Genomic DNA, 18556 nt, shown 5'->3' on the forward strand with positions numbered 1-18556 from the left:
GCAAAGAAAACTGCATCTAAAACCGTTGTGTAGTTTTAAAGATCTAACAGACATATGAACAGACAGACAGCGAGAAGCGACTTTTTTATCCTATGTAATAAAGGTAAAATTACTAATAATGTTACCAAAAATAGATACTAGATTGATGGTGGCCAACCTATCCAACCCCTTTGGTAATCATTGCGTAGGTGTAAAATTTAAAATATCACTGAAAATCTGCGTAGGCTGGTTGAGCCATATTTTTGCACTCCTTATAGGCAAAAGTTTCCTTTGAGGTATAGTCTTGCCTGAAGCGAGTCAGTGCAAGCTATACGGTCCTGGGCGACGGACGTGCGCTTCGCTCTACTAAATCTCACACGTACGAAGTGATGTGAAGTTATGTTTTGTTTTATTTTATTGATTTATTATTCGTAAATGTTATAAAACAAGTGAATATCTGTGAAGAGTTAACAAACCTTTAAATTGTGTATGTTACTGTTGACTTGGACGAGGTCAGTAAATATTTTTTTAAATGTATTTGTACTATAAATTATATTATAGTTGACATTTGACGTATGAAGATGGGAATGATCTTGAATTAAACGAGATATCAAGTGACCCCGGCATTGCATGCGTTATTTGCGTAATTTGTTAATATACTACACATTCGTAGAATTCGACGCCAAGATTTAAAAAAATCACTTGACACTTTATCGGTTAATTTTATCTAACTATTATTTTTCTTAACATTTTTCAAATATGATTTGTCACGTTTATTCACAATTATGATTGTTATAAAGCATTTCGAGTTTTACAACCTGTTTCAAACATTTAAAATAGACGTTAATGTCATAATAAAATATTTATTTAATACCACACGTGTTACACTGAATTACGAGAAAACTGTTGGTTTAGGATATATTTACTTAGGTAAAGTAAAGCATACATAAATTTTTGGGTCTTGCAACGCTCGCGTTTTAACTATGTTCCGTGTAAATTAAATATTTAACTTCAGGTTTGACTTTTAAATGTATAACGTAAAAATAACATTCAAACAATGAGGAAAAAACTAAGATCCACGCATATTCTTTGATAAATATTTCTCTTTAAATTTAGAGTTTTTTAATAGTGACCTCGGGAATCAAACCTATACTAAGAGACTGCGTAAACATCAATCATCATCATTACCATCATTGTCCCCATTAAGAAGATCAAAGACTACCCTTATAACGTGACCAGGCTTTAGTCAACCATGCTTGCCCACTATAGGTTGGTTGACTACAATATCTTTGAATTTCTTTCCTGATATGTGCAGATTGCATCACGATGTTTTCCTACACCGTAAGAATCTCGTGTTACTTATGATTTGAAATACGAAAATTTAAAATCACATTCGTACATGGGATTTGAACCCAAGACCTGTAGATTACAAGTGCTTAAACCCCTGACACATCGATGTTGTAATGTAACCACATTGGATTAATCTGTATATGGCAGTTAAAAGGTAAACTCCGTTAAGGTAATGGAAAGTTTTGTCGCTAATCCAGGGATCGTATAACAAGTAATGGCAGTAAGTTCGGTTTATGTCAAAGTAAACAAAAGCTAAAGTTCATCCGACCGAGAAAGATTTGGGACGCGTCAATTTGTCATCAAAGGAAAATAACAAGACATTCGTAAGACGAAATCTTACACACAATATGAATTTATTTTCACAAATCACAAGTTTATTAATTTATCAACACTAATGTTATAAAGAGGAACACTTTGTTTGAATGTAATGAATAGAGGCCGATTTTAAAAATTCTTTCACCGTTAGAAAGATTATTTATCTGTGAGTAACATAGGCTATATTTTTTCATTTCTTATCATAATGTGATAATTACGAATTTAATAAATTCTGAAAAGATAAATTTTTATAGCTGAAAAAATCTAGCGTTAATTAATGTTTGAAATACAGCTTAATTGACAAAACAGAATTCAAATGATGAAGTTACGAAGTCTGATGTAATTCTGTATAGGCGGATTTAAAGGGATAAAAAAAAATCAATTTGACAAATGACTTACTTTTTCATATAATAGTAACAAACACGTAGGGATCAAAGTGAAAACTGAGCAAGTTCCCAATTCTGGCCGTAAAAGCGGTCGTAAAACGAGCTGAACCTCGTTAAGGCAAGCACTTCTCCCCGACGATACAATAAAGATACTTATTGAAATAACCACACCTTTCTCTGTACGCCGCTTAATGACCCAGATTAAGCTGTTTATTAACTCACAGCCCTAATTCAGAGGATCTATCACGAATATTGTGTGACAGTTGCGAGAAGGCATTCGTAACGTCATCGACAAAATTTGTATACGATTTGTTACTGTACTTTATCCTGATAATTTTTTTGCATCCCGCAAAAAAATTATCTCGTAATTAACAGATCCAAGGAAATAGGGGTAACGGTTAATTACCTACCTAGAAACGTACGTTTGATTAACCTAGACATATTAGGTTTCATTCTATGATAAGAGAAACACCAGCTACTTATAAAATAATGAGTAAGGATTGTACGAGTACCTAACATTTTTCTTTGCGTAAGCAAAATACCAAGCGGTCTTTACACAGCTGAAGTGTCACTACAAAATCAAAGTGATTTTAATTAAAAGATCTTACCAAGAGTTTTTCGGCATTAAAAAATGAAAGTAACCTACGGTTTATAAAACATATTCCATATTCTCAAAAACCTGCAACGCATCTGTAGTTCTTTTGGTATTGAGGGTGTCTAGGGTCATCATTATCTCTAAAGTCCCACTACTCATTTGCCCCTTTTTACTTATAAAAATGTTATCGTGATAATTTGTAAAAATCATCATCATCAACTTGCCCTTATCCCTTAAGGAGGGTCGTCACAGTATGTTCTGCTCTTTCATACATTTCTATCAGCCGTCATATCTGAATACACTTCCTTCTTAAGCATATCCTCTTTCACACAATTCATTATTACTTTCATAATTTGTAAACTTCTTACTCATATTTAATTATTCATTTGATAAGAAAGTTTAACGTTGTTGTTAGTATTGATTTAATCGACCTTGTATTGCTGGTTTTCCTTGTTATAAAATAATTAAATTTGGACTTTTATATTGTATTTTAATGTAATCCGTTTTACAAAAACTAAATAGTGGTTACCCGATAGATTAAAAAGTCCACGAAGATTGGAAAATATGTTTTCCAGCGTTCGGGACAAAACATGTGAAAACCTAATATTATTTTTAACCCTTGATAATACGGTCGGTATCACTCTTAGTAACAATGATTATGTTGTGTATAATGTATGAATTTTTAAGGTTAAAAGGTCAATTGACATGTCAACAATATTTAATGAGTGTTGATAAAGAAACTTATGTTTATAAAAACACAGGTGATAGTTTGTGAACAATATGAATTATTTTTTTACTAATTAATGGACTTATTATTGCCTTATCTGCATTGTAGAGTAATGCTCTTTATGTTTAATAATATGTGATCTGTAACCCTATCGAGTTTACTCAGAACAAAAACCGATTCTGGAGTTTGGATTAAAATATATTTGATCACAATGTAAATGGTTTTGAAGCTGACAAACTTATTCATACGAAAACGTCATAACAAACGCAGTCCGTATAGTAAACATAACTGTTAACAGTAGAATATCGTCACTTACGTAACATACTATTAATTCTATTTGTTTATCTCACATTGACCGGAGATAATGTGATCTTGAACACTACTAGCGGCTGTATTTATATTATACTTCCCGTATATTGTGATTCAATTGTTTTCAATTCGGGTTTTGAAGTTATTTTTTTGTCTGATTTGGTTTCGGTCCGCAAATTGATTTTATTAGAGACTAGCTGTTGCTCTCGACTTCGGCCGCGTGAAATAAAAAATAAGAAAAAATGTAGCCTATGTTATTCATAGATGAAGTACCTTTCTAACGGTGAAAGAATTTTTACTCGGCCTAGTAGTTTTTGAGTCATTCCAAAATGTACATTAAAAACACAAAACTTTCTTCTACGTAGAACACTTTTTTGTGTTAAATGTTTGTGAATTAGGTGTTTGATAAATAAATTTTCGTTACGTTGAACCTTTTTCGTTATCTTCTTATTTATTAATTTTAAAAAACTAAGTATTACATCTTGAAAATTTGCTATTTTAATTGACTTTCAAAAATTTGATTTAACAGTACTACAAAGTTTCCGTATTTTAATAAGTGACAGTCCTTGTTAATTGATCTTAATTAAATTGTGTCTCGAAAACATATTTCAATGAAGTTTTCGTGAATTATAAATGTTGATGATTTGATTATGCTGGTTAGTTCAGTGAATCTCAAAGGGGATCCTAAAACTCGAGACGGTTCAGTCACAGAAAGTTTAAGCATCGTTAGCAGATATTATTTTTAACTAAGCCATCTTGAAGTTTGTTCCCCTTGAGAGTACAAAAGAGAATAATACTGACTGAATTACATTTATACTTCTGCCTTTTTGGACAGATGATTAAAAAATATATATAACATGAGTAAACCTTAAAACCTTAACAAAAAGACGAGGCAGTTTCATTATTTTTCTTTAGTTTCATTTTTTTAACATTTAAATTAAATTTTAAACCACTAATACGGCATTTTCTGCTGAAATCAAAAGTTTCAGCTGATGGAATGTAAACTAAGATACGGAATAATTTCGTTACAGGTAAAAAACATTTCATTTAAGAAAACTAGCGTTAAAAAAAACTCTACTCTAATTAGTACTAATCTCTTACTAATCTCTCTCTCTCTAATTAGTACCTTCTACGGACTTTCTACGAAGTCACAATTTCAATAAGAAATTTTAACGCGTGTAATCAATTTTAAAGTATTAGACTATTATCAATAATTAATTAGTGTATATTAAAGCTGCGGTAATCCATTAAATTGAAGAGGTGTGCGTCCATTACTTACGTATCGCTTACCCGCCCACCAAATTGCCGCTGACTAATAAACCTTGACACTCGACTGTAAACATTTTGTGATATTTTCACTTACCTATTAATTGGATTATACATTGATCGTTATCCAAGTTAAAATTAGGCAAAAATAAAAAAAAGTTTTTTTGTCTTTAATTTGGACGTTAAATACTTTTTAGAGAAATTCAAGTGCTGTTGTTATAAATAATTCTATCTAGCGATAGTATAAATACTGGATATAAGATAAATTATTGGAACAAACAAATATGTAAGCTTCTTAGGACGGGATAGTTAACTTCTAAAAAATTATTAAGAACAGAACAATATTATGACAAGTTGATACACGAAGTACCTATATTCTTTATTTTGATAACCTTTTTATTAATGTTTTAATTGTTGATAAATATAACTCTTTAAGAGTTCGTCATACAAGAAGTTTAAAGGCAAGTTTCCACGGTGTTTATTCAAATAAATCGCGACTGAATGAATCTAACTGAATCACGATGGAATCTCTTTATAAAGTTTCAATACACATAGTATTGAATTCTATGTGTGTTGGGGTAGATGGGGCGCATGACACGATTATTGGTCTTATAGACATACTGGTAACTATAACTAAAATATCATTATTATACGATGTGTAAGTACTAAGTGTTGGTTTCTAGTTTATGAATTATAAGAAAACTGTATAATCTATACTTAACTTGTAGCGCAGTATTAATCCAAGCGTAACAAAGTAAACAGCTGGCCTGGTAGTCTCCCGGGAAACTTCTACAACTGAACACAAAGTGACTTCCATTTGAATATCATTAGCAATATCTCAATATTTAAAATTACAAATGTTAAACTCTATCATAGCTTTAAGCTCTCATAAAGTTTTGTAAATCTCGAAATAATCCACGTCACAGTTCAAATAATGTCAAATCTGCAATTGTCATATCTGCGTCAATTTTTCACATTTTAATATAGATTTACCTTTATATTTGTTTCAGAACTAGATATTACGATATGTTTATGCACACGTATCTGCAATGCTAAATAATACGACAATTATGTCAAGTATAATAGTATTTTTTGTTACTTTACTAATATCTCTTGTAACATTCCAATTAAGTTCTAGTCTCGTGCTAGAATGTGGTTTACGGCAATACAACAAGCGGATTCGAAACACTCGACCAGGTGACCGGAAATCTGTACCCTTAACCATAAGGTTATTGGCGAATACGTCGCAGGTGAAAATGTTATTATTTAAAATTACAGCAAACAGTATTCTAATCACGTTCAACTGCCAAATCCACCTTTCAATTCATATCAGCAATAATAATATAACTTGCGTCATAAAATTTATTGACTGTTGAAGTGCACTCAACGGGGCCTATTTTAATTGCTACGGTACTCCCTTTTTGTCGCGGCTGACGATTTAATTTGTCAGTGTCAATTATTTAAAATACTTCAACCAATCCATCCGTATTTTGCACATGGCTACGATATGTTTGGGATATAATGACGTCATTAAACGTGCCAACATAACTTGAACTTTCGTTTTGATGCTTGGATAACTCCCGGTCTTATAAATTTCTACCTATTTCGTACTAATTACTGGAATCTTAACTTTAAGGACGTACTATCAATGTTTTGATGTTTTTTTATGATTTTCTAACGTATTACTGATACAGGTTTTATTATGTAAAAGATTGTCATATAAATCCTACCTCGGTACATTTTTTATTTAAATAGATGCATAGAATCGGTATAAATTTTGCATTGCCATATGTAACTTCCACCTCGTAAGTTTTCACCGTTCGCTGAACTCGATGTTAATACAACTGTCTCTTAAGTTAGTTACTCACGAGGGCAGAACAGTAAGACAGTGCAGTGCCACTCTTTACAGATACTGCTTTTAACAGATTTTTACAGTCAAAGTGACATTTAGCCCGCACACATATATTAAATATGTATGTGACATGTTTATATATATTGTCATTTCCATACACTATTGACTTTCCAATAAACGATGGCGCTAATTAATTTGCCTAGGAGGGATGTTCTGTCTCGGTACCAGTGTGTGTGTCAAAACAATAGCTGTACAACTGTACTTACTTTTCTACCCTCGTGTGAAACTAGCATTACTCGCTTTATTATATAAAATACAAACGAATCAATACGACAATCGCAGTTCAAAGGAAATACATTTGTCCGTCCTCATTCTTTTGTTGTTAAGTTGTACACAATGTTTTGCTGGTTGTTATAGCAACAGCTTTATAGCCCATTAGTCCGAGTTATTCGTAACTATATTGTATGTTTTTATAGAATATTACGAGATTTTTGTGTACTTAATTTAGTATACTTCCTTATAAAATTCCATTCCAGTATGTAATGCGTACTTTTTGTACTGTACTTTTTTGTAATAGTTTTTTAAAAAAATGGCAAATGGATGCGACCCTCGACTAATATTAGAAATAATAAACATTTAATGGAAAATAAAAAATGACATTTATGACGATCACCTTTGTAAGATGAGATCAGTGGTTTTAGTTAGTTTTATCCTATTACACTTTTTAATCGTCAGCTTTAGATTTAATATTTTTGGTACATTCTACTGAAATAATAAAATAAAATTCACAACAACATTGACAAACAAAAACGTAGCAATCAGGGGTATAAAAAAACTTCCGAACATAAAATGATTTATGGACGTGCAGTCACGTTCCGATATCGATATCAAATAAAATTTAAAATGATAGAAGTTCATTAACAATATTGTGTATTTTAGTGTGAGTTTCCATTGTCTGTACAGTTGTATAACATACAAGCTTTTCCCCGCGACTCTTCAAAAATATCTGTCTCTCGTTATTTCTTAAACCATATAGTCGTTAATTGTTTATTATAAACGTAAAAAATGTGTTTTTTACACACAACAAACCTCTAAAATTATCATTATATCTCTTCTATATTGTACATGTAAACCTTCCTCTTAAGCCACTCTATATATCAAGAAAACTGCATCAAGATCCGTTGCGTAGTTTTAAAGATCTAAGCATACATACAAATCGACTTTGTTTTACGAGATACTATGTTGTGATAAGTCCTGGAGTGTGCTTTCAGTGTCAGAAATATACTAAGGTACTACTTAAATTACCATTAAAAAATTCTGAGTGCTTATAAATATTTAAACACAAAGTAAAAGTGCATGCACTATACTCGTGTTAGTGTTCAAGAAAATTCTTCATGCAACTCGAAAATGAATTGAAAGATCGTACGGTTCTTTTTAATATTTTACATTTCTTTGAACTTACGACAAAGATGTATATGATAGAACTACATACATATTGTGTACTCAATATACTTCGTAGAGAAGAGAACAGGTTGATGGCCGTAATATTAAGCGTAATATTAAGTATTGTAATAACTATAAAACTACTGAACCGATTTCTAAAATTCTTTCGCCATTATAAAGCTACGTTATGTAACATAGGCTATTTACTATTTTATTTATTTCCACGTAGACGTAGTCACGAGCAACAGCTAATATATTCATAAACCTACAAACTATAGAGCTATAACTATATTATATGATTGTCATCCTGGTTTGAAATCAATGGTATCGAGTATAAAATTAATCGCTCGGTATTAATTCAACGCAGTAGTGAATGGATTTAAATTATGAAGTAAATATTACACGAATAATTAACGATTCATTGGAATTTGAATATTAAATATTCTCTACAAAATATGAGTTGGTAATTATGGAAGGTAATGATTAGGTAATGATTATTTTTAATCTGTGAAAAATTACGTTTTAATAGTATTCTAGTCCTCCAAGGTTGTGGACATGGGGTTAATAAAATTGAGAAATCTACTTCTGTACATCCCGTGTGTAAATCTTTGTCTATTAAAGGTAGGCACAAAGTATACAAAGTATATGACCAGCGGTTTGACTTTTTCATCGATATTCGAAGTGACGACTTACTTTATCCACCTTCGGGTTTCATGAAATTAATTGTGTGTGTTTGATATAGCAAATAAGGAATAAAAAGAACATGTTCTTTATTTTGTACATGTATTGGAAATACTTCCTGCTTAGAAGCATGGTGTACTGAAAGACTATAAACGATTTAATGGCAGCAAATAAAAGCGCTGATAATCTATAATCCAGTTTATTGCTTTTGTTATACGTTACTGCTCGTAAAGCTGGTTACATTTCCTTCTATACTTCATTTATTTTCCAATAATACGATACAAAATCAAATAAGATACACCCTATAACTTAAAAACTATACTATCTTTAAAATGGAGTGGTTATAACCGATTCTTTTATCTTAAAGAATGAGTTAAGTTCTCTCTTATTTCGATTAATCTTCGACATTACTCGCTACTACGCTAATTAGAGACATTAGTTAAGTAAAAATTACCTTGTATTGTATGTTTTTGAATTCGAAAAATGAAAATTTAACACGTAAAAGATATCGTTAAAAGTAACGTCACACCCATCCAGATATGAATTTTTTCAGAGAGGTAAACGGGTCAAGCGAAATATCGAAGTCAGCTAAATTTAAATGAGTCAGCACTCATCCTACCGAAAATCTTGCCGTGTAAAAAATAACTTTTAGACATTGTACATTATTTAAACAATAGAATGTTACTTTACCATTGCTCTTTTTAACTCATAGAATTGTTACTTACGCAGTCATTTAGTGTACATGTTCCATTGTTCTGAGGGTCTATAACGAATGTTTGCGATAAAGTTGTGAGAGATTTGTTTTTTTAGGTTAAATAGGGGCGGTGCACAAATCAAGTACAAATTTTGTCGATATCGTTATTAAAATGTTCTCACGAATATTCGTAATAAGCTGCATCGTACGAGGAACTATCGTCTTTTTAAATATTTACGATGCTGACACGTAAAAATATTTATTCATTTGTTTAACTGAAACAAACTAGTCAGGGAACTGTGTAACGTTAATGAAGATTTCACGCACAATAAATTAGCGCAGGGGAAGGCTCATTACAGCGTTCTAAAGATCATAATTAATTTTACCTAGCGTTGAATTTCACTGAATAGTTTTGTCTGCAGTGAGATTAATGAAACGTAGTGAGTTTGTTTATAGTTTTCTTAAGCGCGGTTTCACCTTAATTACACTAATATAAATACTTTACGACTATAGAAATTGAAAGATATTTAACTAAAGATAGAAGAAATACAGAAAGTAAAGTTTTCATGATACTATTAATATTATAATAAATTACTATTACTCGTGATATAATAATTATGTATAAGTGAATCTTTACTTGAAATTTATAAATTCCCTCTAGTCTTTACCCAACATATTTCTAAACTACATCATAAATAGGAAAGATTTGTATTTTTGTATGTATTTGATTCACGCAAAAACTACTGGGCCGATTTAAAAAAATCTTTCACCTTTAGAAAGGTAAATTATCTATGAGTAACATAGGCTATGTTATTAAATTTCACGTGGACGAAGTCGCGAGCAACAGTTAGTCTTAAATAATTTTGTTTATTAATTAAAAATGTATAGTTAATAAAAATGTCATCATCATAGGCTCACTATACTCTCCCTTTGAGGGACTCGGAGACTACCCTTGGTAGTAGAAATAATAAAACGATATTGTCAAAAGCATTATGCGCCGTAGCAACAGGTGAGGTTACTCACTCAACTTTACTATGCAGTAAACTTCCTAACAGCCATCAAAGTTAATGTCTCCATATATTATCAATTTATATTCACTCTAATGAAATTTAATAATCATTTTAGTTTACATATAAGACTTCGATATAAAATTGTATCAAAACGCATTTTAATCTTTGCCAAAAAAAAATTCGCTCTTAAAATCTATGTTAAGTTATCATAGCTAATCAAATTGGAGTTAAAAATAATTTGGCTAAAATATGAAATTCATCTTCGCATCGTAGCGATGCTTAGAGACCTTACATTAGTAGTCTCTTTGGTTACTGATTGTTCGAAAGCAGTACCAGCTTTAAGATGGAGTATGGTTAGGCGACAACCCAGGGTGTCTAACTGAACACCTCTCTAGTCATGGTAAATCTATCCCAGGGCGTCATGGCTGAAACTATCACTGAACGAGGGTACAAGCCGATGTACTTTATACTAGCTGTTACTCGCGACTTCGCCTGCGTGTATTTAAAAAATAAATAATGTAACCTGTGTTACAGATAAGTTACTTTTCTAGTAGTGAAAGAATTTCTAAAATCGGCCTATTAGTTTTTACGTGAATCAAATACATTCAAAAATTCAAATATACAATTATCCTCTTTATAACATTGGTATAGATATAGATTATGATAACTTAAACGTTTGGAAAGCCATCTTTTTGATAGTAGCCCTTGAACAGATTATAATAACCAATTACAAGGTTTTTGCGGGGCCATATTTGTGCATATTTTTAATTTGTTTTTGTGTAATATTTTCAATAAAAAAAGAGCTTGTGATCTATCTAAACCAAAAAATGTTATATAAAAAGATCTATTGAGCTAGTCTTGCCAATCCGTGTCGGCCGTGTTTCGGGCTGATTGCGGGAGGCCTCAGTATTCTTACAATAAATTATAGCCGGTGAAGGGTAATTACTCGCGAACACCATTAATCTTTCCTTATTGTTTAATTATTTCTGTATCGAATTTTTGTATTCTATGTTGTTCAATTAAAATTACCTTTAAAATTGAACATTTTATGGATTATGTAACCGAATATTTTACGTTATATTTTCGCTTAGATTTGTTGTCTAGAATACGTTATTTTGACCCACTTATGAAGTACTTATTCAGTTTTCCGATTATGTACTCCAAATACGTGTAAAAGATCTATGCCTATGTTTACTCCAGAACAAATTACGTTTGCGCGTAAATTCTTAAGATAATCTTCTGATAGAAATCTAAAAAATAATGTAAAAATAATAAAGCTTAGCAATAATATAAAGAAGAGAGGTATGGTTGTTTGTTTACACTAAAAAGGCTTCGAAACTTCTTTCGCCATTAGAAATAAACATTATCACTGAGTAACATAGCCTACATTTTAATAAACGGAACGGGTATGAAAATGACAGAAATAAATTACGTATATTCTTTGCCACCTTAGCAAACCTTTTGCAAGTATCTTAGTTAAATAATAATTAAGCAAACAAACTCTATTAAAACATCATAGTTTAAAAATTATACATTGTCTGTCGGATTGTAAATTACCGATATTCACAATTTGACTGTAGCAGAAACATAGTTAGTTTAAGTACTACTAAGCGTCCCCAATTTTAACGACTGATATAATAAAAGTTGACGGATAAACTCAGTGCCAAAAGTTCCCTATGGAATACTAGATGACTACGTTTAATATTTGTTATGACGCAAGTTTTAGTGGTTATTAAAAGTTTTGAATTGAATCACAGACTGGCTAGTTTGACATTTGCTATGAAAGATAAATGAAAACTGACGAGAATATTAAATTAGACGATGGAGCGTAAAAGATCGGAAGATAAAGGAGTCCTTGTCGTTGGAGATATCGGCAAACGAAACCCATAGAAACAATTGACCCAATGGGAAAATATCATCGGTGTGATTGTTTGGAAGAGTAGGCCCAACGGGAAACATCCGGTTGAAGGTAGAAAATAGTGCATGTTTCTTATACTAGTTCTACTCTCAGCGAATTCATTAACAAAAGTCAGAATAACATGTTAATATTTATTAGAAAGTGATTAAGGATTCGTTTTAATATCATTTTATACTATATCTACGTTTTATTCATGATATTGAGCAAAAACGTGAAACCCAACTCTCGTGTATTTTCTATTCCGCTGAACCAATCGAATGGAATTTTAGACACAGTCCGTGCAACGTAGTCAACAAAAAAGATTCAAACTTGATATTCAATCCATTTCCACGATGCGCTTTATTTACAAAACTTTTGTTTACATGCATATCTAGTTACTTTTAAATAATATATTGAGATACTGGTAACCAAATAAGGTATTTTAAAATCAGTAATCTATACTAATATTATAAAGAAGAAAGATTTTTGTCTATATTGAAATGACTCAAAAATAACTGGGCAGATTTCAAAATTTGCAAGCAACAGCTTTCACTAAAAATACATTAAAAGAACCTTCCGATAAAAAAACATAAAACACATTTATAAAAGTAATTGAAACAAAAATAACATTTTAAAATGAACTATCAATTTTCCTTGTCCAAAATAAATTGCAAGGGCCTGTCTGTCTAAATTAAAAATCAATCTCAACTCCCTTCCTCAGTGTTTACAGTAATCAGAATAAAGTATACAGGGTAATAAAATTACTTGCCCCGAGAACAATTAAACTTTATTGTTTACCAGCGCCGCCTATATTTAAAATTGAACGCGTGCTATCGAAATTTGCATCAAAATTATTAACAATCACGTCCATAAGCATTTAATTACAAGTTTCCTACATGAATTTTCCAATAAACGCCTTACGCATAAATAACGACATGACTTTCAAATTCTTTCACAGATTTTTATACCTACTAGCTTTCGCCCGTGACTCCTTCCGCGTGGAATAAAAAACAATAAGTAACCTATGTGTTCTTTCAGACTATACACTACATCTATGCCAAAATTTATTGAGATCCGTTCAGAAGTTTAGGCTACAAACTCCAACAAACGACCATCAATCCATCTAAACTTTTGCACTTTAATATTAGTAAGAAGTAATATTAGTAACGTTATGGTCTTGGCTTAATGATATTGTCACTGTATTTAATTCTATGACGAATGTAATAAATAAAAGAAAAACTTTTTCTTCATACGTCTGCGAAATTACATCTTCTTGTTCGGGTCTTGGTGGTAATGACCGGGTTAACACTCGTCGTAACTCACACGTCATAAAGTTTCACTGGTTTTTAGACGTACATCGGGGACAAAATTGGCCCACTACGAGCAACACTTACAACGCACAATGTTCAATAAAGCGAAAATATTTTCAACTTTATACTTACCCTTTTTTCCTTTCAGTGAATCGTTTCGTATCTGACTTTTAGATTAAAATATTCAAGAGAAGTCGAAAGTAAAATTGTTTCTCAACGTTGATTTTAAGAGATTGCTGATAGCAATAAACCCTTGCGCAAATATTGTAGTAACTTAGTTTTAGCATGTTTATTCTAATATTTGTGCAAAAACTTTTAAATTTTATCATACTAATATTATGAATGCGAAAGTGTAAACGGATGGATGTTAGAGTTTGTAGCCTTAATGGGTGAGTAGATCTCGATAAATTTTGGCATAGATATAGAGGATGACCTTGAAAAACACATAAAGAGGCTACCACCTACTTTACTTTTTTTTAATTTTACGCGGACGGAGTCGCGGGCGAAAGCTAGTAAGTAAATAAATAGATGTTCTTCCTTCACCGCTTCACTATATTTCAATCACCACAGATAAGAAAATTAGTTTATTTTATCACGAAATAAAATATAAATTGGAAAAAGAACTCCGTTTACTGTGAAAGCATTCAATCAAGATTAATCTTTTCCTGAACGTCAATTTCATTATACTGTGGACATTTATCTTATGAGTGTAAACATTTGGTTTGAGAGCGCAATCGAATTTAACTGAAAATAGAACCTTCTTTTAACGATTTATTAAATTAACTATCTTTATTTAACCACAGCAGTGAAATTATCTATAACAGCTGAAACTTACAAATATGTTGTTTTAACAGTGGTAGAGCCCGCTTTAACATATTCGCACGAATGGGCCGGCTCGCCCGGTGTAATACTACGACCACACAGAAACCAGGCGTGAAGTGGAAGCAATTCCGCGTTTCGTCTGATGAGTGTGGTGCCCTTTACACCCTTATCTTAACATGATAGGATGGGAAGGAAAAGTGGAATTGAATTGGAAAGGAGAAATGTCCTCTTTATGTTTGTTTCCTCCTCCGTCAATTAAGGGTAGGCAACGCATCAGCAATTGCGGATGTTTATGGGCAGTGGTCGCTTTCCATTTAGGTGGATTCAGGTGGCCGCTTGCTCGTTTGCCATCTTGTAGTATAAAAAAAGCTACATACGTACGGTTCTCTCATTTTTAACTGAACTGTGAAGCAGTTGAACTGTACAGTTATAGTTTTACCTACATAGTTGTTCAATTAAAACTGTAAGTTTCATCCTAAATGCGTTGAAATGTCAAATGACTTTTACTAACCATAAATATCCTGGTTTATTGTCATCACTCAAATTAAAAGAACACAAATGGCATATGATATGGGGCGAAAATTGGGCCCTTACTAATAGCAATTCTGAAATTAACAATATTGACACAAATAAGGAGCAATTACGAGTAGAGGTAACACTCCCCAGGTTCGTATAATCGTGTGTGCTTGGCCACAATAAAGCCACTTCTGTTAATTACTAACCTAAAATGTTTTTGTACAGATGTACAAAGGCAAGATTGGCGCATGTTAGAAAGCAATTCTTTATTAAAGAACCTACTACGAGTATAACAGACATACATTACTCGTATGTCCAAAGAACTTTATTACGATGATTAAAACATTTTTTCCTAATAAATTATAAAGATCTAGACTAAAACTAAAAGCACAAGGAACATTTAGTGTACTAAAAAACAAAACTGAGTTTTGAAAAAGATAGAAGAAAGCTATATCTCTAATTTTTACAACTGAGAAAAATAGATAGCTTTTATTTTCTCTTTGGGGGATATTAAAACTGTGCGGTGAAAACTGAAGGTGTGTAACAAGCTTTATAAAAATAGAAAACATTTGTCTTTATAATGGGTAATAGTTAACAAATTAATTTAAAATTCAATGAGTTATAAAATAATCGATATTGTTTGTTGTGTATGTTTTACGACGTCATTCCTATCTCTCATATACAGGGCCATGTAACAGCTCTGATAAAACGTTGTATAACTTTATTGGTATAAGCGTGAAATCATAAAAAGGCTTTAAAATGTTTCTAAAACGATACCTTTTTGGTTTTTATTTTTATATGCATAAATTCTATTAGTAGTTATATGCAGCATTTTAATTTAATTATTATGTTTCGTTTGTTTCATATATTTCTACGAATTTAATATGCTTTTATTTATAAGATAAGAGTAATCTCTAGATTTGATGTCCAAATGTTCAGAAAGTAGTAGATGTGCATTTGGAAAAAATTCGAAACCTTATTACCTTACCTAGATTCCTTATTACCGAAAAAATATTACGAAAACATCATTGTAGTATATCTGATTATTGGTCACATTACACTGATTTAAATATTCCTGTGACCTTTTTATAAGGTCGCAATAATTAGGGTCGATATCAATGTGTCCATTGAATGTCTTCGCCGACACGGAAAAGGAGGTCCATTAAGTGGCCGGCAATTGTTCAGAGGTCAAAACGTCACCAGTAGGAACTCCCATACGGCCACTCATCACGGACTAGTAATCACTCGTTTCTATCTAGACAACACTTGACCACTTACTCCTAGACGTACAACTATGCACTCGTGATAGTCTCCGTTTTACGATATTGCCGTCTCTCTCATTCACTTTAAATAAAATAGAGGTGATAACAGTTTCGTAGACGTATGCAACAATTATCTATGATATTTGCAGGAGTGGTAAAAGTTCAATCAATTCATATTACAATTAATGTCCTGTTAACAATTGTTTAATTTAATTAAGAGAAAGATTTTCATTTATGTCATATCGATTGGACACGTTGATATTGACAGAGGTGTCAGTTTGACTTGCGTATCCAAACGTAAACCAAACGATAATTTGTCAATCATTAAAAATCTAGTACTACGCTGGTTTTAATTTGATTTAGTGTCAGTTTATTGTGAAACTATATTTGTCACATGTTTGTATTTACACATATTATGTTTAATTCAGGCAAATTTAAAACCACAAGCACTTGACACAGGCCCAATCCGTTGATGGAGAGCCATTAACAAGAAATAGAATAGAATTCAGGCAAATTTTTCACAAAACTGGTTGATGTTTTAGGCAAAGCAATATGCATTTAACCAAACAAGTCCATATGAGATCTAAGAAGGTCATAAATAATACATCTTACGATGAAATAAAGAGTATTGTAACAAACTTTAAAACAATACGACGTGTAAAATGGGAAAAGCCACCTGTAGCCTTGGTTAAAGATTATATGAATATGTTACTATGGTTTGAATTGACGAAACAGTAAACAAAAACATATTGACATCTCTGTATTTCCCATGTAAAAAAAGAGATGAAAATGGATTTTTGACCGACTTTCCAAAAGAAGGAGGTATATGTATGTATGATTTTTTATGTATGTTACGGCATAACTCCGCCCCTAGTAGTCAGATTTTGAAAATTCTTTTTTTATCCGAAAGGTAGTGCTTGCAGGTAAGTCCCATTTTATTAATTAACCAGCAATTGCGTATGATTAAAACTAGATGTACTATTTTCTCTATTTCAAAGATGTGTGATTATTGTAATACTATAATCAAATTCACATCATGATTGGAGATTCTCTACATGACACATTTGTATGTTTGTAATTGTTGAATCAAACCTTTTTAGTTCTATACAACTTTGATTTACTCCTTTTTAAATGGCACTTGTATTTCGTTGTCAGTCTTGCAATAAAATGAAATGTCTATAATACTTACTTTAATTATCGTTTAATTTTAAATCCACAACATTAATAATAAATTTGCAAACATAGAGTGTATTGAAGATTTTAACAGAATGATATCCTCTTCAAAGATCCCATGTCTAGCAATCATTGAGTAGCTTGCGTCGACATCATGAATAACTTGATGAGGGTGCTTGTAGCTACAGAATATTCAAGGTAACATCTATTTGATACATAATATACTTTTCTGCCGTAACTTAATAAACTAACTGGCAGCCAAATGGAGTAGAAAATTACAAATCGTTATTTTAAAACGATTATTTCGAAAAATACCATTTACGTTGTTATTTTGGTATAGCTTTTCTAAAATAAATAAAATTGTGTGATTTTTTTTTAAATATATATATACATATTTTTTTTAAATATATATTAATCCTTAATGGTTCAAAGAAAGAAAATTTGTAAATTTGCATCTTAAATAAAAAGTTGGAGACAATTAAAAGGTTCGCTAATTAAAAAAGGCTACCTTTTTGAACAGAGTTTGTGTAAATTTTCATTTCTTTTTGTAAACACAGTTACGTTTATTTGTAAAGGTTTCTTCCTCGTTTATAACTTTGTGGAAATGTAAATACAAGTATCTTTACGTTAGGGGATCTGATCTGTGGAATTGTTGCGTGAACAGGATTGCGGTTTGTCAACCCGGCTTTGACACAATGTGCGTGATCGCAACGCACCGCAAATAATTTAAATTTTGATTATATGTCGTTTGAAATTGCCTAATTTACTTTTGATCTCGTTTCAAATAGTTTGGTATGAAAAAAAGGTACATTTCTTATATTGTTGCTTTTATTTTACACTAGCTTTCGTCCGTAACTCCGTCCGCGTGAAATTAAAAAAAGTGCAACCTATGAGTTCTTCCAGACTATTCTCTACTTCTGTGCTATATCCATCCATATAAACTTGTGTATTGATATTATCAGTATTATG

The 18556-nt window shown here is 31.5% G+C and overlaps 1 long non-coding RNA gene across 1 annotated transcript in view; it reads left to right on the top strand.

Annotated features, from left to right (window-relative positions):
- Window positions 1-320: 320 nt before the first annotated feature.
- Window positions 321-18556, top strand: part of LOC106102581 — a 61205-nt gene continuing 42969 nt past the window's right edge. The window contains exon 1 of the long non-coding RNA XR_001225581.1: window positions 321-491. This is a non-coding gene — a long non-coding RNA (uncharacterized LOC106102581). The remainder of the gene's footprint in view (window positions 492-18556) is intronic.

Source organism: Papilio polytes, unplaced genomic scaffold (assembly GCF_000836215.1).
Source record: "Papilio polytes unplaced genomic scaffold, Ppol_1.0 DF823923.1, whole genome shotgun sequence".
Taxonomy (NCBI): domain Eukaryota; kingdom Metazoa; phylum Arthropoda; class Insecta; order Lepidoptera; family Papilionidae; genus Papilio; species Papilio polytes.